Genomic DNA, 25,241 nt, shown 5'->3' with positions numbered 1-25,241 from the left:
TGATCATTCACCTCAACAGCATTTGGACGAAATTGGATGAAGACGTCGGCAAAACTTTTTACATCTTCAACAACAATTTACATTTTTACGAAATTCCGATCAGTGGGAAACTTCAAATCACCGTGAATCCGGAAAACGTAGGCGAAATCAAAATATCTACCGGCAAGAACATTTTTCGAATCAAGCACGACAAGATGCTTTCTAACATTACGTACGATGTTTCAGCAGGAGATTATCTTTACGTGGAACTCCTCGGAGATTACGACAAACTCATTCCTCTCTTCGTAGAATTACGAATCACCTATCCTATTATAAATAACCGTTAACAAAAATGCCTAACGACATTTTCGGCCACACCAAGCGTGTAGACCACGCAGAAGAGATTCTCATGCTCGACGTTCGAGTTAAAAAGTTGAGGAGCGATTTGATCGCTTTGCAGGAGACCTTAAACAAAATTTTATAGTCGGAGATCGCTACGCTCCAAACGCAATGTCTCGATCCTATTCTGAAAATCGATTCCGAACTGAAAACGCTCATAAAAAATTATGTTGATGTACCTTCTTACGACAACGTTCAAAATATACAGTTGAGCGTGGATTCTCTTCAAAATGATTTGGCCAAGTTACAGCAATTTCAATCGAATGAAGATTTGGAAAAATTAAAACACGAAATCGAAGAACGAACTTCCGCAATCGAAAAGAATTTCTCTGAACTTCAAACCGTCGTGAACGATATCGATGTAGAACGCTTGCATGTCGTTGTTTCCAAATTACAAGAAGAATTAACCAGCACGTTGGAAGAAATTAAATCCAAGTTACAGACTTTGGAAGATACCATGACGAACCTACCATCGTCAGACGAACTGCAGGTCATCGGTAAAAGCGTCGCGAACATAAAAATTCAATTGGAGGCTTATCAAGGTTTCGAACACATTCAAACCACCATCGCTACGCTTCAGGCGTCTTTGGAGTTGATCAACGAAGAAATTTAAAATATTCACGTTCAAGCAAGCGCGTTGACGAGTATTCAAGACACGTTAAGCACGGTTCAGCAGAAGATCGAATATTTAGAAAATTTGAACGTCGAAACGAATCTTGCTCATTTTCATCACGTACTGGACAACATACAGGGTGACTTGGAATCGTTACGGACGAGCGTGCCTTCGAAGGAAGATTTGGAAAAATTGAAAACGGCGGTGACGGCATTATCCGATTCGAGCGACATCAAAAGTTCATTGAGCGATCTCGAGAGTAGGGTGGCCAATCTCCCCACCTCCAAAGAATTACACGCTTTGAAAAGGAACATATCTCGAATGCTGAAACGACTTGAAACGGAAACTACAAACGTGGAACAGATTCGAGATGAAATTACTTCGCTGGTGTCGACGATGCCCACTTCGCAGAGCGTCACGGATCTTCACATGCAGTTTACCGAGATGCGAAGCATCGTGAACGATCTTACCGAGAAAAGTTCGAAATTGAATCAAGTCGAGAACCTTCAGAACATTGTCGTCAACATCAGAGATCAAGTTGGAGTGCTGGAATCCACGCAGGAATCGACGCTGGCCTCTTTCGGTGCCAAGTTGCAAGAACTGAACGAAAACTACAAGCAGTTGAACGTGGATTTGAAAATCAAACCGTCATTTTCTACCATAACGGATAAAATAGTCGAGCATTTGTTGCCCATTGAAAATAAACTTGGACACGTTCACAGTAATCTGCTCAGCGTCGACAATAAAATCGCCAAATTGTTCACCTTGCAAGCCATCGAAATCAACAGCGTACCCAATCAACAGAGAATCTCCACGTTCGTCGAAGGTAACAAACTGTACATGTTACATCCTTATCATCCATACTACAAGTTTCTCCTCGATGGCACGATTCAGATAAACGAATTTTCGTACTGGTTTCACGGCAGAAAAGCTAGCGTCCCCACCATGACGTTGATATCGAATCGTGGTGTCCAGAAAGCAGGAAACATTCCTCTGGCACGTTGGAACGAAACGCGCAACATATATGAAATACACGAAGACGAAGATCTTACCGTTTTCAACGTGAGTGCCGGCGATAAGCTGATCATTCAAAACACGAGCGAGGTGCCACCCTCTTTGAATCGCATCACGCTCGTGCTTCTCTTCAAACGTAATCTCTAAAAAAATGTCTAGGCAAGCCATCGTCGAAGAATTGCATAAACCTGCACGCCGCCGCAACTACGAACGTTTAGCGGTGGTAACCAAGGGCATCGATGACCTCTGGCAAAGTGACCTTGTGGAGATGAGCAGCGGTAATTTAAAAAATGTACATAAATTGAACAAGAGCAACAAGTACCTCCGCACCGTCATAGACACATTTTCGAAATTCGCATGGGCAGTACCTTTGAAAGCCAAAACGGGAACATGCGTCACGGAAGCATTCAAATTAATTTTTCGCGAAAGCGACAGACGACCACGGTTTTTGCAAACAGACAACGATAAAGAATTTTACAACGCCGTATTCCAAAAGTTTATTCAAAAACATGATATTCGACATTATTCGACCTTCAGTCACATCAAAGCCAGCATCGTGGAAAGATTTAATCGAACCTTAAAAACACACGTGGAAACGATTCACGCTTCGGGGAAATTACAAGTGGGTCGACATCCTGCCGGAACTCGTCGACACCTATAATGATACGGTACACAGAACGATAGGCATGAAGCCAGCTGACGTTACGAAATCTGACGAGCAGCGTTTAATTTCTACAGTTTACTGTCCAAAGTACACTCCGACTACCAAGGAATCAAAATTCAAAATTGGAGACCAGGTGAGAATCAGCAAATTCAAACGCACCTTCGAGAAGGCATTCACAAAAAATTGGAGCACGGAACTTTTTACGGTGGTTCGAGTTTTACCCGGAAACCGACACACGTATATAATAAAAGATAGTAGCGGCGAGATTTTGAAAGGAAGATTTTACGATGAGGAACTCTCTAAGACGAAAAACCCCGACACGTACCTCATCGAGAAAGTATTTCGTAGGAAAGGTGACAAACTGTTTGTCAAATGGCTGGGACTTCCGGAAAAGAGTTGGATCGATGCGAACGAAGTGATCTTGTGAGTACGTGGAACGTTGTGAAGCGTCTACCGGATTCGGAAAGTCAAACGAAAAAAAAGAATGGCGAGTTGCTTCCCGACAGCATCCGCTGTCTAATCGTAGGTCCTTCAGGGTGTGGGAAAACGACACTGCTCGTGGACAATTTTCTCCTCGCACCGAATTGGTTAGATTGGAAGAACAGGCACCTGTACGTGTTCTCGAAAAGTTTGGAGCAGTCCAAACACCAGCAACTGATGAAACTGTACGATGGTCTGGACATTGCAACTTTCGCTTCCGAAATAAAACCACTCGACGATTGTCGTGAAAATTCAGTCGTTGTGTTCGACGATGTCATCCTGGAAAATCAAAATGAAATTCGCAACTTTTTCACGCAAGGTCGTCACAAAGGAATGGATTGCTTTTACCTAGCTCAAACGTTTTCCAAAATTCCAAAACAGTTACTACGCGACAACGCTAATATCTTATGTTTGTTTCGTCAAGATCACACCATCCTCAAGCACGCGTACGATGACTATGTAGGCGGAGACATGAACTACAATCAATTTTCGGAACGCTGCTCTTCTTGCTGGAACAGTGACGATTTCCGATTCGCGAAGATCGACATGACGAGGAAACCCAATGACGGAAAATACAGAAACAAAATCAACGACTTTCTAAACGTTGTGAGAACGTTGTGAGAAACGACGTGTATAAATAACGTTATGACGAAACGAAAAATCGAAGACGAAAATCTCAAGCTTCGCGATTACCTCGCGAAAAGCTTCAAAGGTTAGAAATCCGAGAATCGCGGATTCTACGAAGAGAAGAAGCGTCAAGATCAACCTGTGATCGATGCCATCAGCGATCTAGGTAAAGAAATTAAAGGTGTCACGGAACAAAATAAAAATTTGATCAACGAACTCGTACCACTTGCAGCTAAAAGTTACACTGTACCCACGCCCATTTCGAGCATTCCTTCGACGCCGTTCGAACTGAAGGACGTACCGGCACGACGTCAAGCCATAGGTAGCACGTCTTCGGATAAAATCGAGTTGGGACCTTTGGCACGAGACTATCTGAGCACTGGGAAATTCGACAAGGATGAAGTGTTCGGATTGTATCCGAGCATGGAAACCAACGAGGGTGTCGTGTGGAAGATTGGGAAATCGAAAGTCACCTTCGTAGCCAACGACATTAAAGTTAATTTAGGCGATAAGAATAGTTGGACCAGGTATCCGGGTACGGTGGGACTGTGGGAACTCGTTGCCAAAAAGCAGCCGAAAGATTACACCGACGAAGATTACCAGAGTTACAGGGAAATTCTAATCATGACGGATGCCATGTACCAGAACAACGATGCCTCGCAGAATAGGGTGAAATCGAGCAGCGGCGAGAAGTACAGGAATCTCATCAAACCGATATGGAACGAGGTGAAAAGTGGAAGCGGCGTCAAACGCTACAACACGTTACCCAAAGAATTCGTTTGGGTGGACGACGGGAGGAAGCTCGTGGACCGATTGTTGGTGATAGCCGGCGAAGAGAATGCAGGCAATCGTAATTTCTACAACGAGAAGGTTGGCATCGTGGACATGATCAGCACCAATCTTTCGAACTTCATCGTGAACGATGACAAGGGTATCGGCTACCTGATCAAAATCATCAACACGCTGCCTCCGAGATTCTGGAACGTGGCCGAAGGAAAGGGACTCGTGAACGACATCATCAACAAGTTACCTTTCGAGATGCATTTACCTGGCTACCAGTACTGGGGACCGGGTACCAAACTCGAGAAAAGAATGGAGAGAGGAGACAAGGGTGTGAATCCGTTGGACGCTGCATGCAAAGATCACGACATCGCTTACAACACCACTCGCACCGATCTGGATGCACGTCACGAAGCAGACAAGAAATTGGAACATGCCGCTTTCGAAAGATTCGTCAGCAGAGACGCATCGTTGGGTGAACGGGTCGCCGCATTGGGTACGACCATCGCCATGAACACGAAACAAAAATTTGGGTTGGGTATATAAATAACATACAGTAAAAAAATAATAACAACATGTCTCGTATAACTGATTTGCCGCCCGAGCTACTATGTAAAATATTCAAACACGCAGTAAACGGAGATTGTGAGGATGTAGGGAAACTTGTAGTCATAGCAAATACAACGCCGGAATTTCGTATCCCTTGTGAAATGGTTGTCAAGGACCATCTTCGGGAGATCAGCGGCCTGAGGTGCGGTGATCTCGACACTCTTCTTTCGGCCGCAGGGGAAAAATTAAACGATAGGATGGACGAACTTTACGAGGAGAGGCAGGGGAGAAGACGATACACGGATGATTGGTGCAAGTCTAAACAGAAGATGGAAGATATTATAACGCACATCATCGCGTTTTCCGAAGCACGAGCTTTCTTCCTCTAACACACACTGAAAAAAATAATAATATACGTGTCAAAAAAAATATACGTGTCAAAAAAAATGTACGTGTCAAAAAAATATGAGACAAAAAAATATGTCAAAAAAAATGTACATGTCAAAAAAAATTGCCATGGAAAAATTTTTTATCGTCAAAAAAAATTTGTCCGTCAAAAAAAAGTTCACGTGGACATCGTCAGAAAAAAAAGTTGCCTTATCGTAAAAACTTTTTATCGTCAAAAAAAAGTTGACGTGGAAAAATTATCATCGTCAGAAAAAAAGTTGCCTTATCGTAAAAGTTTTTTATCGTCAAAAAAAATTGTCACGCCAAAAAAAGTTGACGTGGAAAAATTATCACCGTGAGAAAAAAGTTGCCTTATCGTAAAATTTTTTTATCGTCAAAAAAAATGTCTCGTCAAAAAAAGTTGACGTGGAAAAATTATCACCGTCAGAAAAAGAAGTTGCCTTATCGTAAAAATTTTTTATCGTCAAAAAAAATTGTCACGCCAAAAAAAGTTGACGTGGAAAAATTATCACCGTCAGAAAAAAGTTGCCTTATCGTAAAAATTTTTTATCGTCAAAAAAAAGTTGTCTCGTCAAAAAAAAGTTGTCAAAAATTGTGCAACAAAAAGTACGTGTCAAAAAAATGTACCTGTCAAAAAAAATGTGAGAAAAAATGTAGGTGTAAAAAATATACGTGTCAAAAAAAAGTACGTGTCAAAAAAAATGACAAAAAAAGTTGTCAAAAAATGTGCAACAAAAAAATGTACGTGTCCCAAAGATGTACGTCAAAAAAATATACGAGAAAAAATATACGTGTCAAAAAAATATACAAGACAAAAAAATGTACGTGCCAAAAAAAAATATGCAAGTCAAAAAAACGATATATAAATAACACACATCGTGAAAAAAAATCTACGAGATCAAAAAAAAATTCTTCGGTATATAAATAACACACATTGTGAAAAATTAAAATTCTGTAACATACACACCCTGAAATTTCTCTTCGATATGACGACTGAAAAAATGAGTGACCTCCAAGCATTAAAACAAATGCTAAATTTGTCAGTCGAGTTTGTAAAAATTCAGGAATTGGAAGTCGACAAACCTTACACGATAACTTCCGGTTCAATCGTTTCTACCCAGTATGGTCCCAAGGTGCGTCTGTTCCTCGACGGACAATACAGTCTATTTTTACCAGATCGATAAGCTAACATGTTATCCGACGAGAAGCTATCTACTTTAATCGAGAACAAAACTCGAATCGTGTACAAGGGGACAAAGGAACTTCTTGGTAAGAAAACGAAGCACGTAATAGAATTTGGGTAACGGGGCTGCGGGGAGTATATCCTTGAAAAAAAAATTACACGAAACAAAAAAAAATCTCGGAACATATATATATATATAAATAACATACCTCGAAAAAAATATTACACGAAACAAAAAAAATCTCAGAACATTTATATAAATAACATACCGTGAAAAAAAAACATGAAGCCCAAAGTTGTCGTGTACCAGATACCATATTCGAATTTGAAAACTTTGGGTGCCCTCGATGGGTTACTCACCAAGAAACAACGCGAGAAGAAACGTTCTTGCTTGTCGAAAGGACACGGAATGAAATTGCTGCTCAGCACTCCACAATTGAGACGGTTGCTGCGTTCGCGAAAACAGCAAAAGACAGGGGGGTTCATATTCAGCATCCCGACCATCCTGGCAGCATTGGGGGCCGTTGGAAGTTTGGCCGGGGGTAGCGCCGCCATCGCGAAAACCGTCATCGACTCGAAGAAGAACAAGGCGGAATTGGAAGAACAGAAACGTCACAACCTGGCCATGGAGAAGAAAGGGGGAAGGGGGTCATGAGGAAGTTTAAAAAAAATAAACAGCACTCACCAACCGAGACATTGAATCTCTGATCGAACCATTACGAATCAAACACTTCAGAGGCGTTTTCATGTCCGACTCGTTACCTTCAACCGTTAAAAGAAAAGAATGCGGAGTAGTCAACTTGGACAGTCAAGAAAATCCAGGCACGCATTGGATATGTTACCACAAAAATGATAAAGCATTCGTTTTCGATTCTTTCGGAGGTGTTCCACCGACAAATTTAGTTTATTAACTGAAAACGAACAATCCAATATACTACAACGACGAACGCATTCAAAATTTCGGAGACGTGAACTGCGGTCATCTCTGTCTCTCCGTGCTCGCGTTTCTCTCTAAAATAAATAAGCCATCGGTGGAAGATTTCCAGAAAGCATTGTGGAAACTTAAACACGATGGGCGTGTTCCATCTCACGAGCGAATCTTCGATCTTGAATCTCACGCTGCACGACGACATCGTCTATCCTAAATCCTTAGCTCTGCGTGCATTCTACAGCATGCACCTCATACCTAACGTCACGCATCACAACAACAAAATTAGCGTCGGAAGCGAACATATCGTCGTCACGCCAGGTCAATACAATCTTTCTACTTTGCAAGCTCAATTACCCAAAGGCACGTACCTTTCTCAAAATTCGGTCACGCACAGAGTGGAAATCCTATCCGCGTCGGAGACCGTGGACCTGGGCACCATAGGAGAACCTTTAGGTTTCGAGAACAACACAAAACTCGAAGCTGGCATCAAGCACACGGGTGCAAACATTCCTAAATTTCTAGCCATCGAAACTTTGAACGTTCACTGTAACGTGGCCGAAGGCATGATCACGAAATCCTCGGACGGATTGCTGGGAAGTCACAAGCAGACGGGAATCATAGCCACGTTCAAACGCAGTTCCGAATTCATGGAACCGATCATCTACACACCCTCTTCGCCGATCTATTTTCCAGTATGTCGCAACCGCATAGACAACATAGAGTTGGTGGTGACGAACGAGAAAGGAGAGGTGGTGGATTTTGCAGGCGCAACGACGACGGCCGTCCTGGAGATCAACCTATAATAAATAACACACATAGTGAAAAAAAATGGAGCAAATCGAAAGTTACGAATTGCAATCTTTCCCTCCCAACCGTCGCACGTTCGCCAATTTGTACGAAGCGAACCGGGAGATCGAATACGACGTGGACGTAGGCGACGGGTTCGTTCATCCTCACAGAGCGGATCTTTACCTTCAATTCGACGTGGTGAAGAAAGAAAGCGGAGACGCGTTCACCGCAGCAGCAAATTTGATACTCGTGGACAACTTCGTGCCTCACCTGTTCTCGCAGGTGGAGGTGAGGAAACACAACACCGTCATTGACAGAATCGATTATCCAGGCATCACGTCGACGGCAGTGGGAACATTGAAATTATCCAAAACGGACGCAGCATACTATCAAGCGGGGGGTTTCGAAGCGGGAACGAAAATATCGACGAGAAGTCACACGGTGCTCTTTCCCATGCGTCTGCTGCCGGGATTCTTCTCGGACTACAAGGAGATCATGTGGAAGGGAGGACTGAGAATCACATTTCGAAGAGCGGCCAACGACAACGACGCACTGATGCGATACGCTACTTTGGGTCCGGACGGCACCACGCCGCTGCCCAACAGTTTACCCGAAGCAGCCAAGTGCGTCATCCGGAGCATGGAGTTGAGAATGCCGATCGTGGAATACGAGACGAACTACGCCCTCAAGTACAAAGCGGAGATCTTGAAAAGTCCACAGGTGCCCATTCACTTTCACGGTTACCAGTGCGTGCAGAAGATAGCGTCCGGAAGTCACATGGAATTCGACGTGACGACGCAGTTCAACAACATACAGTTCGACATGCCAGATTTCGTCGTAGTGCTCTTTCAGACCGGACGCGATAACAATCAGGAAAAAGATTCCAGCAAGTTCGACGACTCCAAGATCAAAAATATTTATCTCAAGAATGGAAGGAACGAAGTGTTCCCGCGCGAGAATTACAACCTCGACATGACCAAAGATGATTATCTAAAACTTTACGAAGCTTACACCGCTTACAAGAGGGTAACGGAGGGAAACGTCGACATGTACTACACGCCCAGCGAATTCAAAACCCACAGACCCATGTTCATCATCAACACCACAAAAAGGAAGCAGGTCGTGGTCAACGATCGAACTAACATCAAGATCGTCTGCGAGTTCAACAGTCCGTTGCCCGAGTATACCGTGTGCAGCGTCATCCTGGTCGCAGAGAAGTCCTTCGCCTACGACGTGAAGAACGAGAGGGTCACAGAGCAGTTTTAAAAAATTCGTAAAACACACACTAAAAAAAAAATCTACACGGTTATATAAAATATGTGAAAAATCTTTAAAATATTAAAACAAACGGAGTCCAATGTAAGTTAGTTCGGTGCGTAAAAAAAATGATAGGTCACTAAAGATCGTAAAAAAAATCGTAAGATATGTTAAGTTATATCACGTAAGATCGTGGCATTCGTACCAAGTACGAGGTGGGAAAAAAGTGAAATTTTACTAAAACATCGCTAAACGCTAAAACATCGACAAAAAATTGTCAAAATATATCAAAAACTGATATTCAATTTAAAAAAAAGAGGATAAAAAAGGGCTCGTACCAAGTGTGAGGTGGAAAAAAAGGGAAATTTCACTAAAACATCGCTAAACGCTAAAACATCGACAAAATATTGTCAAAATATGTCAAAAACTGATATTCAATTGATAAAAAAAGAGGGGAAAAAAGGGCTCGTACCAAGTGTGACTTAGAAACAACTAATTAGCACTACTCAAAAACGAAAACAAAGGAAGTTTGGCACAAAAATATTTACACGTAGATTGTTATTTTACAAACACAGACGAAGCATAAGGTGAGGTCAGGGCTCGAAATGGACCGTAGCCGACCGGAACGGCTTCCGGTTCGTGATTATCTGGAACCGTTCAGTTCCGTCTCGTCAGTTCAGTTTCTTAGATATTTAGACATGGCTACTCTTTACGCATTGAAAACAAGTGATTCACCTTGAAGGACGATAGTTTCGGAGCTAAGGATAACCATGTTCCAAAGCATTTTCTTCTATGGTGAATAATATGAATAGCCGGTTTGAAGACTCAGGTATATTTTCGCATACAGTCCCATAAAATGCACATACATGGTATTTAGATAATTGTGAAGGTGTGTGAGATGTCAGGCAAACTTTGTAAGCGAAAGGATGTGTGCGTCAGTAGTTAACAATCTTCGCACATACAAAGAAACTCCACAACACATTGCCACGTCACTCAAAGTTTACGTGAATTATATCAAAATTGTTCCAATATCTACAGCTGAATGTGAACGCTGGTTCAGAGATTATATCTTTTCTTGGATCATAGAATAAGCTATATCGCTGTAAGTCAATTTCGATAATGTCCCTTTTTTTATCAGATATGAGCTCCAAATACGATTTTAAACCTTCGTTTTAAAAGTTATTCAAAGACAACAATGGTTATCGGGGATTACTTTAATGGGGGGTTCCCGACTTTTCTGCTTTTATTTGTTTATTTTATAAAAATATCGGGGTCTGTAGCCCATTTAGCCCCCCTCCTTGTGCGTACGCCAGTGACCTGAAGTGACTACACCAAACAACAGAAAAGCTTAGTCAGGCTGCAGCAGATGGTACCTTATCAAACCATCTCTCAAATCGTTACGCCTCTCGCAACGGTTATTCGATTCGGACAAGACGTCGCCACGGAATCAAGATGCGTAGCTTCCAGTGTTCTCTGTTCCACCCTTCTTTCTCCCTCTTCTATCTGTGCTTATATTTTCCCCCCATGTGTTATATTATAGAATTAATAAATAGATTTGTAATTCCCATACATTTACAGCGTAATTGCCCTTACAATTTTGAGAAATCTTTACGTGATTCTGGGATTAGTCTTTCTGATTAGCCAAATTGGTTTCAAATTCACTTTATTCTCAAATGTCGGATTCAAATCACGGTTCAATGTCTCTCGCCAGGAATCGTACCTGGTACTCATTTTTTACAAGGCGTCCGCGTCCTTCCCGACTGGAATTAAGTTATATTGTAATAATACATAACAGCCTTTTTAACAGACCCTCTGTTCGTATCTCTGTCTAGTTGAAAGGATTTGGTAACGTAAAGGTAACTTCCCCGTGCATACTGCAACGTGCCACATTCAGGGGAACTGGGTTAGGGTTCCACACATTCTCGATCTCGGCCATTTTGGAGGTGTTGTGATCAGCACCAGCGCCGCCTTTAACCTGTAGGTTTGCCTCCAGGTACACACTGATTTGAAGCTGGATAGCCCCCAGAGCCGCTTAATTCGGTGACAAGGCCGGAAAAAAAAATCCTAATTTAGATCACCCACACCGGGAATAGAACTCTTGTATCCCGTGTGGCAGTCAGACGCCAAACCGATTAGAGCCACTAATCGGGGTTAATTGGGACTGGATATAGAGTTGAAAATGGGGTCCGAATCACTGTACCATAGACATTCAGGGCTCAGCATAAATCGTTTAACTTGGATACGATTTCAGATATGGACGGATGAGTGACTGGGATGGATGTCACTTCAGTTTACCTTTCTACGTATTCCTTTAGGCCATGTTTGAGGCAACAGCCAACTGGTTCCATCAGCGCTATGAGGTAGAGGTAAGGGACTCGAAAAAGTCTCTGACCAGTGGCGTCGATTAGGGGGTCGAGGGGTGTAGTTGCCCCCACCCACTTTTTCCAACTTTTTGTCCCCGCACTATGCTAAATCTTATGTACCAAGGGGAAGTAAATTGTCCTTGCCCCCACACCCACTTTTTACACCTTGTCCCCTAATTTTGGAACCCAATCGCCGCCACTGCCTCTGGCAGTCGCTTCGGTTGGTTGAGTGGTCGACTCGCGATTTCGAAATTGTAATTTAAATTGATTGATTGATTTAGTTTATTTTACTTAGCGTTTTGTGCCTCTTGGCTAATTTGCGAAGATGGGGATGAGTGATGAAATGATGAAATTGATGATGGATATTCACAAACAACCAAGCCCGACCGGGATTCGAACCCGGGACCCTTGGCGTCGCAGCGCGATGTGCTAACCACTCGGCCACAGGGTCTGGCAAAATTGTAGTTTAAAGGTTCGAGTCTTGATCAGGACATGTTGGTTCATTTGTGAGTGAACTTCATATAAAAATCATTCATCATTATCGATACAATTTCTTTTTAATAGGTAGAAAATAAAAAAAATAATTAGAATATAATATTAAATATATAACACAACATTAATAAGGTGAAACCGTTAATTGAATTTGATATTCAAAAGTACGTAATAACCTACTCCTGCTGACGTCACACTTCAAATCGCCGAAACAAGTATAATGGACCCACCTGTATATTACTACCTAACGACGCGCTGGATTGAAAACAAAAGAACAGCCAGGGATCCACAAGAACACGGCAACCGAAAAGGGAGTCCAAGTATAGATTGTATTTTTCTATTTTGGCGACACGTGAAAGTACGGAGGATTGAACGGACATTCACAAATATCCATACCCAGGCCGGGATTCAAGCCCGGGTCCCCTGCTGTCGTAGCGCGATGTTCTAACCACTCCGCCACGGGGGAGGTGGGCTGCAACAAAATGAATATTACACGAAAGAAGTTTCAAATGTAAGTTGCAACAGCATATTAAAGAGGAAATATTTTGTAAAGTTTGAAAAATGTACAAAGTATGTTTCTAGTAAGCTAGGAAGAATAAAGGAATATGTGATATATTTTACTGTACACGAGTTACAACTGTCTGTCAGAACAAATACACTCGTATTTTACAATGACATGCTGACGGGAAGAGATTCCGAAGAAAAATGTCACTGAATCAACACAGAGACGCAGAGGACACATTGCTGCAATGTTACTACCTCATAACGTCACTCGAAGTTTCATAATCTTGTACAAGGGTCGTTCAAGGTTGACCGGGATTTTCGTACGTAAGAAATCGATGAATAGCCGGATCATGATGAAACGTACGGGTTACGTAATATATTCCTTCGCGAGTAACTAGCGCCCGGCATGACGTATTTCGCGCATGCGCAGCAGTTGCAGCGAACATGGCGGCAAGCAGTGTGTCTGTGGCTGTGGAGCAGCGGTGTGTAATCAAATTTCTCGTGAAGGAGAAAGTGAAACCAGCTGAGATTTTCAGGCGATTGCAAGCACAGTATGGTGAACAAACGATGTTCACGACAAGAGTGTACGAATGGTGTAAGCGGTTTCGCGAAGGACGGGAGCTGGTGACAAATGAAGCGCATGGACACATTCGCCCGACTGCAGTCACACCAGTGAATTTCGCACGTGTTGAGCAAATGATTCTTGAGAACCGGCGAGTAACAGTGCGGGATATTGCTGCCGAGGTGAATATCAGTGTCGGGAGTGTTGAGACAATCATTCACAACCACTTACGCTTCCGCAAAATCTGTGCAAGGTGGGTTCCCTGCCAGCTGACATTCGATCAGAAGTGGACACGCAGGACGGTCTGTGAACAGCTTCTGAATCGGTTTCGAGCAGAAGGTGATGAATTGTTGCAATCCATCATTACGTGTGATGAAACATGGTTGCACAATTCAACCCCAGATACCAAAAGACGCAGCATGGAGTGGCGAAATAAAGGTTCCCCGCCCCCCAAGAAAAGCAAAACGCAGCCGTCCGCTGGAAAGATCATGGCAAGTGTCTTCTGGGACATGAAGGGCGTTATCCATGTGGATTTTCTGGACAAAGGGAGCACGATTAATGCCCAGTATTACTCCACATTGTTGAGTGGTGCTGTACGAAAGTCCATTCGCAAGAAAATACCTGGGATGTTGTCTGGAAATGTCATTCTTCTCCATGACAATGCCCGCCTTCACACGACCAATGGGACAACAACAACTCTGGCCGACATGCGCTGAGAAGTTCTGCCCCATCCCCCCTACAGTCCGGATTTAGCCCCCAATGATTAGCATTTGTTTGCACCTCTTAAAGACCATCTGGAAGGGAATAAATTCACGACAGATGTCCTCCAGTGGCTACGACAACAACCAAGTTCTTTCTACGGCAAAGGAATTCGGGAGCTGCCAGAACGATGGCAACGGTGCCTCTGCGCGCACGGAGAATACTTTGAAAAACTGACATAGTTTGGTGTTTCTTCTGCTAACTATTTCCTCTGCAGAAATAAAAGTCCCGGTCAACCTTGAACGACCCTTGTATATGAAAGGCTGAGAAGAGGTTGGTTTCAACCTTGCCTGCGCCGGCCCCGTGGCGGAGTGGTTAGCACATCGCGCTACAACGCCAGGGTTCCCGGGTTCGAATCCTGGCCTGGGCATGGATATTTGTGAGTGTTCATTCATCAATTTCATCATATCATCACTCATCCCCATCTTCGCAAATTAGCCAGAAGTGGCACAAGAAGCGAAGTAAAATAAATCAAATCATTCATTCATTCAACCTTGCCTGCTCCCTGCGGTTGCCTATCGCAAGGATGAAGTGTTTCGAGGCAACAAGGTGTAAAAAGGGTTCTTTATTGTATCCCGCGATTGAGACAGGGGATCGACATCCACACACGATATTTAAACGTGACTGTATGCTTGCTTTTGGCGCAGGTGGAACTCGTATTTATCGTGCTTCACTGCAGGGACAAATCCCGAAAGAAGAAAGGAGCGGAGTCCGGTAAAAAAAAAAAAGGCGCAAAAACGAAAGGCTAATTGTCTATGAACTTGGACACAAAGAAGCACCAGCAGATTTCTTGGATGACGTGGAAGTAGAGGTCAGGTGACCAACAGTTATCGTGATTGGGTGGTTACAAAGGATGAGATTTAGAAAAGGTTTTCTTCTTCGCTCCACTCGCGAAACAAACATTTCTGTAAACTTCACATCACGTTTATACTCTCTACTTTCAATTAAATATTTATTCAATTATGCACTATTCAATTAATATTGAATTTGTTTGAGATGAAAGATTCTATTGAAATTTCCATTAAGAGACACGATTTTATTCTTGTAAATTTACTGTACTGGATCTCTGAGAAATTAACACTATCAAAAGGTAAAGTGCTCCCCTGTGCTTAGCACCACGCCATGAAGGCGTATAGGGGGTGTGGGGGTAACGCCCCATACTTTCTTGATCCGGTCGTGAGTGCGGGTGATGTGATCAGCATCATGCCCCTGTCCCCTGTCATTCGACGCTGGTTGGGCGCCGGGGCCGCTTCCAACGTTAGAAAAGTTCCCGGATTTGAAACGGCCGAGGATCGAACTCGGAATCTTGAGCATGGTAGTCAGACACGTTACCGACTGAGCCACCGCGGCCTTCTAAAATTAACACTATCGTCATTTTAAAAAGGAATGAAATAAGTGACTTTTTCCTTCGCTCTCTTTGTTGAAATATAGTATATTTGCAAAAGCCACGTGATGCGACCTCCTCCTCCCCCAAGCAAGTAATTCCAACAGAGGTAAAATTTTAGTTAAGTGGGGAAGTGGTTATCACATCGCGCTGCGATGCCAAGGGTCCAGGGTTGGAATCCCACTCGGGCTTGGTTGTTTGTGAATGTCCATTCATCAATTTCATCATGTCATCACTCATCTCCATCTTCGCAAAGTAGCCAAAAGTGGTACAAAAAGCGAAGTAAAATAAAGCAAATCAATCAATCAATCTATTGTAGTTTACTGAAGGGTATCCTAAATCTGATCACGCCCAGGGCGCAAGGATCTTAACAGCTGTATTGTGACTGACATTTCAGAACGTTGAAAAAGGTGAAAACTTAGTTTCAGCAATATTTTTTTAGGGTCGCTTCAGTAGATTATAGTGCACACTGAGTATGCACAGAAAATATGTAGTGAGTGGCTTTGCAAAAGTTCTGCGGATACTGCCTTAGTAGAAGTTGAACGCGATAAGCTCAATCGCTGCATGGGTGGTCCTTTATTTGCGTATAATTAAGAACTTATTTGCACGTACTTAGAACTAATTCGCATGTACTTAGAATTTATTTGTACGTACTTAGAATACTTTACATTTATGTATTTGCATGTTTATAACTTTTTATGAATATATAATTATTTATTTTATGAAAAATATGTATATAAAAGGTAATTAGAGGTACTAAACGCTATGCATATGGTTTTATATTCATTACTGCAAAGTATGTAATGTATGATTCGATAATATTAATGTTTATAATATTGAAAATAAGTTTTCTATGGTTTATGAACCGCTATGAACGGTGGTAATGGGTGTAGGTACAGGTCCAATTACGATTGGGGACGGTCCCGGTATTCGAACCCGCGATATGTAACGTTATTAATTAGTACTATGTAATAATGTATGATATTATTGTATTAAAGACGGTGGTTTCACACGCCAGACAGAATACTGTCTCAGAATTTCGACTCGGCGGTGAAGGTAGACGAGAAAGGAATTTGGGGAGTGTGCGTTCAAGGTCAAATGACGTCAGAACGTCAGAACAAAGGAAGAACCTGATTGACCAATCAGAGAACGCGTCGGTAGGTTTTCAGAACCGGTTTTTTCAAGGTTAACCAGTACGCAAGAACAGGGGAAAGCTATGCAATACTGTAGGGCAGGGGAGGGATTGAACCAGACAACAAAGGATGTCTGAGAATGCGCAGCAAGGGTCAAATCTCTGAAGCTATGCGTCGCTTGTAGAACCGGTTTCCGCCGCCAATTAATATTCCGCTCAGGTTTGCCTCCAAGGCACAGGACGCTTTAGCGCAGGGTTTTTGGATACCCAATTAGATTGGAGCGAGAATTTTACTTTGAACAAGGAGAACGAAGCGTAGGGGTTTATTATATGTACTAGGAAGAAGGGAGAGCTATTAGGGACGGGGCCTACAGTTTTCACCATTTGCTTTTATCACGGGGTAACGAACCTAGGACCCTTTGATTATTGATTTAGGTAGTAAATGTATGTTACTGTGTGCTATTTAACTTAATTTTGAGTTTATTTTTTACCAAACTTTGACTTTATGTCAAACATTTTCACAGCTTATCCTTATTTTTACAAAAATAACACTATTTATACTATTCAGGCAACATTTTTTATTAAATTTTGGACTCGCAAAGACATTTTTTCAACTTTTTAACTTATTATTTTACAATTTTATGTTAATTTTTTACCAAAATAACACTATTTATACTATTCAGGCAAGATTTTTTATTAAATTTTGGACTCGCAAAGACATTTTTTCAACTTTTAATTTATTATTTTACAATTTTATGTTAATTTTTTTTACCAAAATAACACTATTTAAACTATTCAGGCAACATTTTTATTAAATTTTGGACTCGCAAAGACATTTTTTCAACTTTTAATTTATTATTTTACAATTTTATGTTAATTTTTTTTACCAAAATAACACTATTTATACTATTCAGGCAACATTTTTTATTAAATTTTGGACTCACAAAGATATTTTTACAACTTTTTAACTTATTATTTTACAATTTTATACCTATTTTTAACCTAAATAACACAATTTATAGTATTAAGGAAAGATTTTTAGTTACATTTTCGACACACAAAGTGTGTGCTCTCAACTTCTATCTGTTTATTTCACAAGTTTAGGCTTATTATTACCAAAATAACACAATTCAATCTGTTCAGGAAAGACTTTTAGTTATATTTTCGACACACTAAGTGTGTGTTTTCAACTTCTATCTGTTTATTAGGCTTATTATTACTCAAATAACACAATTTCAGCTGTTCAGGCAACATTCTTTATTAAATTTTGGACTCACAAAAAGACATTTTCTAAACTTTTAACTTATTATTTTACAACTTTATGTTAATTTTTTACCAAAATAACACTATTTATACTATTCAGGCAACATTTTTTATTAAATTTTGGACTCACAAAGATATTTTTACAACTTTTTAACTTATTATTTTAAAACTTTATGTTAATTTTTTACCAAAATAACACTATTTATACTATTCAGGCAACATTTTTTATTAAATTTTGGACTCGCAAAGATATTTTTTCAACTTTTAACTAAATATTTTACAACTTTATGTTAATTTTTACCAAAATAACACTATTTATACTATTCAGGCAATATTTTTTATTAAATTTTGGACTCGCAAAGATATTTTTACAACTTTTTAATTTATTATTTTAAAATTTGATACCTATTTTTACCTAAATAACACTATTTATACTATTCAGGAAAGAGTTTTAGGTATATTTTCGACACACAAAGTGTGTGTTCTCAACTTTAATCTGTTTATTTCACAAGTTTATTCTAATATTTACTCAAATAACACAATTTCATCTGTTCAGGAAATACTTTTTATTACATTTTGGACATACACACACACACACACATACACACACACACACAGAAAGAGAGAGAGAGAGAGAGAGAGAGAGAGAGAGAGAGAGAGATTTTTTTCCAAGTTTACAGGATTATTCTCCACGTTTACTCAAATAACACAATTTAAATGTGTTTTGAATTAAATTTTGTACACACGAAGTATGTTTTGCCAAGTTCTACCCTTTTATTTTACAAGTTTAGGCTTATTGTTACTCAAATAACACGGAAAGTTTGTTTATTTTAGAGTTTGCTGAGTATTTTGTTACTTTTATACTAGGTAAAGTTTCCTAAATATATCAGGAAGGGCTCCATCCATATAGTTTTGTTTGTTTGCTATTTTGGAGATGATGCGATCAGCATCACTCTCCATCTGCTTTTTATTTTATGTACCCAATATTATTTTGAGGTTTAGTGAATTCTAGAGCTATTTATGCAGGAGAGGGGCTTGAAAATTTTGATCTCAGATAACCCACAACTATTTGTCAGAGTATTTTAAAGGATATTTTATATTTATTATGTGCCACTAGAATATCAAAGCTTGCTTAATTTTTATGTCTGTAACGCTGTTATTGTATTTCTAGCTAAGGCTTACTGGATAAAGTACACGAAATGTTTAACATTTCGACTATTTACCTTTATACGAGGCCAAATGTTTAGTGTAACCAAAATTATTGTGTGTCTATAAAGACTGGAATTCCTTTATCGATGGGTCCATAACTGGACGCTTACCAACATTGTTCCTTTTTTAAAAAAATAAAATATATAACCATTTATCAATATATTGACAATTCACAGGACAAGACGAAGTTCACAGACGACTGTCTATATGGACCATAGGTCCATTTGCTAAACTTTTTTCTATGCTAGAAGAATAATTTAGCCTTATAGCCTTTTTCAAGGTATTTTTGAAGTATTACTGTTTCTTTTGGGTGCATCAACACTTGGGTTATTTCCATTTGGTTTATTATACGGGGCTACAATCACTATCTGACACTGAAATCCTCTGATTGAAACTAAAAGCTTAGGCTGTAACTAGGGATTTAGTATGTATATCGAAAATTTATAGGACAACACGAACCTTACCAAGGATTATAGGTGACGTAGGACCATACGCCAGAGCTTTGTTAATCTGCAAGAAGCACTTACAGCTAACATTACGAGGAAATGAGGTTAATTTTTACTGTTTCACAAGAATGCTATCTTTTTTATACACCCAATATTTGCTTTTTCAAGTAACTACTTGTACCAGAAGCACTTACAGGCCAACTCTAACTAGACTTCGACTTATTCTATATCAGGTGCTAAATTTATAAAGAACTATGATTGTGTATATTTCTGAGGAAGTACACAAAAGCAGATTACCAGATTAAAGTATCTGAAAAACAGATTTTTCTATGCAAGTATATTTTTATTGACTGGATTATTTAACAGATCAAACAGGAAGACTGCAAAATTCATTAAATGTAGTTCTATAGTATAGGTGGTTTCAGAGATATAAAAAGAACAAATATAAGATTTCGCTTTTTTTGCTTCTGAGGCTAATCGCGACGCAAAGGGTAAATGGCGAGGAAATGTAACGGAGGAGAAACAGTCCCAAAAGTTATGGGCTGCATGTAAGTTAATACCACAGAGATATTACAGTAGGTGTAGGTTCTACCACCAGAACTTTTCTATTATAATAATACTGGTTATGCTGTACTGTTAGCTAAAGATGCTGATATTTGAGAAACTTAAAAGCTTACTTACGACTTACTGTTGCACAAGATCCGATGACAAAATTTAAAAATTGTAATCGCCCAGACAGGGACTCGAACCCTGGACAGATAGGTTAAAAGCCTAACGCTATACCAACTAAGCTATCCGGGCACAAGGTATTCTTTTCTTGAAAAGTTAGTTATGTTAAGAAATATATTGAAACACTTGAGAACACTTTTGGTCTGGTTCGACAGAGAAGGAGACAACATTTCCAAATTTTTACAGACTGGGTGTATTTTTCCACTATAGGGGCCTTCACTATAGTAATTCGAAACGCTAAAGTTCAGCTACCTTCCAAAATTGAGGTAAAGATTGTGTTTGGCGAGATTAACAAGTTACAATTATATCCCGTTACGGACAAATAAAGCTAAAACTCTCAGATTTACTGTACTAGCCAAGTTTAGTAACATTTTATTCACTTTAGTACAAATACCAAAGAAATAGGTATATTTTATGTATAATTTGACAAAATGTACTAGTATTTAATTCACAAAGTTAGGTAAAAAACAGTATTTTTTATAAATATTGTTACTGCCTTCAAATTTTATGTTATTTAGCCACTAACAACTGGTTTACACTGTTTGGCATCCTTTAAATAGGAAAAGAAGGAATTATTTGTTTAATATTTTTACTACTTTATATTTATTTAAGAAAACAATTCTACAGTTTAACTTAATTGTAACAAATTGTTACTAATTTATATATCAAAGTTATGTTATTTAGAGTGTATGAAGGCGTACAAAGTTAATATTTTTACTTATCAGTTCAACTAACAATTATATTTTACACACAAAAGATGATGTTTACAGTTAAATTACTTGAATCAGAGAATAATATTTTACAGTAATTGAGTCATTCAGCACTAGTCAGTACTTTTATGCATCAGAAAGTTTCCTTAATTTTCTATTACGCATGCTATTTTGGGTTATTCTTAAAATGTATTTCTAGGGCAAACTGGTTTAATTTTCTGCTTATAATGCAAAGTTGACAGTTTTCGCACAATGCATTGTACATTTGTTATATTCTCTACTTACAATCCAAATATTATGCTTATTTAATGTATAACTAACTAACTCTCTAGCCTTCTTAAACCCGAATGTTCATGCCTGCAGCAACACATGCCTTTCATCTGTCCCTGTCCTGAGCAACATCTATATACTCCTTTCCTTCCCTACCAATTTCCTTTTGGTACATCTCTACATTATCCCTCCATCTTTGTTTTGGTCTTCCTATTGATCTTTTACCATCAGGTTTCCCAACAAGAATCCTGTATACTCTTCTTTCCTCTCCCATTCGTACCATATGATCTACACACCTAAGTCTTCTTGATTTAATCATTCTAATAATATCTGGACATGAATACAAATTATGTACTTCTAAATTACGTAACCTTCTCCACTCATCTGTCTCCTCATCTGTTTTAGGCCCAAATATTTTCCTAAGGATTTTATTTTCAAATACTCTCAATTTATGTTCCTTTTTCAATGTAAGGGATCAAGTTTATTTACTGTATTTAACTTTTATTTTTTGTAATTAACAAAATTAAAAGCTTATACTGTAGTTATTAGATCTTTTTTCTATCACCTTATTTTGAAATTAATATTATTAGGTATAGTCTTTGATTTATAACTATATTGCTTTTTTATCAATTTATCTAAGAGTACACGCAGACAAACACATGTGTACACACTTTTCTGTAAATAGATATGCCTTTTTTCAATATTTTAGTATGAAGATTGCACTTTAGCTATTTAAGCAAGGGTAGGAAAGGTAGGATTTCTGAGAATTTGTTGTAGGATTTTGTTGTCCAAGTATAGATGAGAACTGAGCTGGGAGACTGTTTTGAACCTTTTCATGATAGTTTGCAAGTGAACTGTATCCAAAATGGGCACTATTGACTGTGCATGCTTCTAGGTTTTGCTGTTATTTTACATCAACTCTGTGAGACTGTAGTCAGTTTTCCCTTTTCAAGTAGTTTTTATTGATTGTATTTGTATATGTTTTGGGGACTTAGCAGTTTTATGTTATGAGGCAGTTTGTTGTAGAATATTTTTACATGATTGTTTTGAGATATTGAGTGTCTGCTGTTTTACTTGTAATTATTTTCCTTCTTGTGTTGTGTATTTGACTATATTTTGTCCAAGTTCGTAGTATTTAGAATAATTGTTATTGACTTGTAGATGTAGGGAGTAATAAACCTTTGCAAGATGCCCTATACTTTAGTCTGAACATTATTCTTAGTGTTCACTTTTGAAGCCTTAGTATTCTGGTAGTATTATTAATGTAGAGGTAAATTAGGCTAAAATGTAGGCATTTTTCTGATAAATTATACTCACTTAGTTGTTTCAGCAGGTAGAAGTTGCATGATGGTTTACTCCTGATGATGTTAATTTGCTCTTCTTATGTACTACGTATGATGTAGCTTACTTGAGTAATTGGAATTTTCTACTGAAAAAAGGATTGCTTGTCTATTTTATTCCTATGTTGTTGAGTTTGTCCATAAGCAAGCCATGTTTTTACTCTATCCTATGCCTTGGAAGAATCTAGATATATTGTGTTTGCAGTTTTATGTTTCTCTAAGGTTTCAGCTATGTAGTTTTTTAAACTGTGCTATGGGTGTGACTACTGATTTCTCTTTCTCTATCCCATGTTGGTTTCTGTGTATTCCTCTTGCTGCTTGAATTTGACTTAGGATGTTTGCTTTTTTTCTTAGATCTTTATTTGTTTATTTGTTCACTATTTTTTATTTTTTAATATTATTTTACATATAAAAATTCAAAGTACATTGTTAAAGTCAAAGTGTGTTAAAATTCAATTTTTCAAAGTTAAAGTTTTAAAAATACAATTTTCTAAAATTAAAAGTTATAATAGTATATTTTTGTTAGTAGAAGTTTTTATACTAGGACAAATTATTTTGTTGTTAATGTATTTTTTGAATTTTTATTACTTTAATTTTACATTAACTAATATATTTTACTTTAACAACAAAAGAATTTACTCTAGTATAAAAACTTCTACTAACAAAAATGCACTATTATAACATTTAATTTTAGAAAATTGTATTTTAGAACATTAACTTTGAAAAATTGAATTTTAACACACTTTGACTTTAACAATGTACTTTGAATTTTTATATGTAAAATAATATTAAAAAATAAAAAATAGTGAACAAATAAACAAATAAAGATCTAAGAAAAAAAGCAAACATCCTAAGTCAAATTCAAGCAGCAAGAGGAATACACAGAAACCAACATGGGATAGAGAAAGAGAAATCAGTAGTCACACCCATAGCACAGTTTAAAAAACTACATAGCTGAAACCTTAGAGAAACATAAAACTGCAAACACAATATATCTAGATTCTTCCAAGGCATAGGATAGAGTAAAAACATGGCTTGCTTATGGACAAACTCAACAACATAGGAATAAAATAGACAAGCAATCCTTTTTTCAGTAGAAAATTCCAATTACTCAAGTAAGCTACATCATACGTAGTACATAAGAAGAGCAAATTAACATCATCAGGAGTAAACCATCATGCAACTTCTACCTGCTGAAACAACTAAGTGAGTATAATTTATCAGAAAAATGCCTACATTTTAGCCTAATTTACCTCTACATTAATAATACTACCAGAATACTAAGGCTTCAAAAGTGAACACTAAGAATAATGTTCAGACTAAAGTATAGGGCATCTTGCAAAGGTTTATTACTCCCTACATCTACAAGTCAATAACAATTATTCTAAATACTACGAACTTGGACAAAATATAGTCAAATACACAACACAAGAAGGAAAATAATTACAAGTAAAACAGCAGACACTCAATATCTCAAAACAATCATGTAAAAATATTCTACAACAAACTGCCTCATAACATAAAACTGCTAAGTCCCCAAAACATATACAAATACAATCAATAAAAACTACTTGAAAAGGGAAAACTGACTACAGTCTCACAGAGTTGATGTAAAATAACAGCAAAACCTAGAAGCATGCACAGTCAATAGTGCCCATTTTGGATACAGTTCACTTGCAAACTATCATGAAAAGGTTCAAAACAGTCTCCCAGCTCAGTTCTCATCTATACTTGGACAACAAAATCCTACAACAAATTCTCAGAAATCCTACCTTTCCTACCCTTGCTTAAATAGCTAAAGTGCAATCTTCATACTAAAATATTGAAAAAAGGCATATCTATTTACAGAAAAGTGTGTACACATGTGTTTGTCTGCGTGTACTCTTAGATAAATTGATAAAAAAGCAATATAGTTATAAATCAAAGACTATACCTAATAATATTAATTTCAAAATAAGGTGATAGAAAAAAGATCTAATAACTACAGTATAAGCTTTTAATTTTTGTTAATTACAAAAAATAAAAGTTAAATACAGTAAATAAACTTGATCCCTTACATTGAAAAAGGAACATAAATTGAGAGTATTTGAAAATAAAATCCTTAGGAAAATATTTGGGCCTAAAACAGATGAGGAGACAGATGAGTGGAGAAGGTTACGTAATTTAGAAGTACATAATTTGTATTCATGTCCAGATATTATTAGAATGATTAAATCAAGAAGACTTAGGTGTGTAGATCATATGGTACGAATGGGAGAGGAAAGAAGAGTATACAGGATTCTTGTTGGGAAACCTGATGGTAAAAGATCAATAGGAAGACCAAAACAAAGATGGAGGGATAATGTAGAGATGTACCAAAAGGAAATTGGTAGGGAAGGAAAGGAGTATATAGATGTTGCTCAGGA

This window comes from Lepisma saccharinum, chromosome 2 (genome assembly GCF_977018435.1).
Source record: "Lepisma saccharinum chromosome 2, izLepSacc3.1, whole genome shotgun sequence".
NCBI lineage: Eukaryota > Metazoa > Arthropoda > Insecta > Zygentoma > Lepismatidae > Lepisma > Lepisma saccharinum.
The sequence above is the reverse complement of the archived record's forward strand: the minus strand, read 5'-3'. Positions refer to the sequence as shown.